Below are 1,431 nucleotides of genomic sequence, written 5' to 3'. Positions count from 1 at the left end.
TGCAGCCTCCCACCAATAAAATTTTAGAGAAAAAAAAAGGAAACAAATCTCATCATAGAAGCTGTAGTGTGACATAGTGAGTCATGCAATAAACACCTCTGTCCATTTATCTTTCCTTGCAAGTGTTCGTTGTAAAGTGTCATTGATCTGGTTCAAGGCCTCTGGTTTCTGCTTATCCTATCAATGCTGGGCCCTCACTGGGACTCCTCTTGGTTATGCTGCTGTTTTCCTGTGCGGTGGAGATACTACAGCTTTGGGTCTGTAGGACCAGTCCCCTCATGTGCTCTAGCAGATCATGGATGGGGTGGTTACTGGGGTGGGCCAGCCCATAACCTTGGTTCTGGACCTGGGTAGTTACTGCAGGGTTGGTCACCCAATCAGCTCTCTCTTGTCCTCCCCACTAGGGTGAGCTCTTGCATTGCCTTGGCAAGTTCACCCTTTGCAGCAAGCCATAAGCAAGAGGTAGTGTCAGCTCTTCTGTTTTCATGTCTCCCACAACGATTCTCTCTACTGTGTTGCCCAGGCATATTGTGTACTGTAGGAGCCATTCTCATGAGTGCTGCAGCAGATGGGGGAGGGAGCAGGTCTGGCTCTCCCACTCTCGTAACCTTATGTATTTTTAGATTTTTCTTCACTGACTACCAGACACAATCCTGTCTGTATAGTCCAACAGTGAAAGATGTTCACACTGGAGAGACTGATGCAGTAGCTGCTCAGCCACTCAAGCTGGGTGCCTCTGCAGTCCCAATATAGATCTGAAAGCCTGAAGGAATCCTGGAGGACCACTGGTCAGTCTTCGGTGCAAAGCCAGAGAAGCTTGGTTCTCATGTCATTAGAGGATGACACCAGCAGAGACAATAGGAGCAGCAGGGTGATGAATCTGTCAGTGAGATGCAAACAGGTAGATATCAAATGCTTTCCCGGTGTGACCTTCTCATATCTGGAACAACAGAAGATGCCATCACCTTTAAGGTCCAATTTCAATTAGTATAGTTCAGGTAAGAATCCTTCAGAGCTGTGCTAAGGGTTTTGTCTTACAATTGGTTCTCGATCCAGTTAAATTTAAAACCAGATTAGTTACCATTTCATCTACATGTAATACCACAAATATAGTAGAACAAAGATTATGATTTTCAGGTTAAAAATATGGTTCACTCTTTCCAGGCTCAGTTTAAAATAGAAAGTTATGACACAGAGAGTGTTATGCTGGAAATAAGTCATGATAAATAGAAATTTTGTTTTTTTTTCTACAAGAGACTCTGATAAAATTCAATCTGGCAAAAAAAAAAAAGTTTTAAGAACCATGATGTAATCTAATTTGCCAAGTTCCTTCTGTACTCCCGCAATGCCTCCCCAACTAGCTAAAGGAAAGGAAGAACTAGACAGGAAATATATCACTTTGCAGACCTCAGAGTCATTGTTGTAGCTATT

The sequence above is a fragment of the Microtus ochrogaster genome, unplaced genomic scaffold (assembly GCF_000317375.1).
Source record: "Microtus ochrogaster isolate Prairie Vole_2 unplaced genomic scaffold, MicOch1.0 UNK46, whole genome shotgun sequence".
NCBI lineage: Eukaryota > Metazoa > Chordata > Mammalia > Rodentia > Cricetidae > Microtus > Microtus ochrogaster.
Note: the sequence above shows the minus strand (reverse complement) of the source record.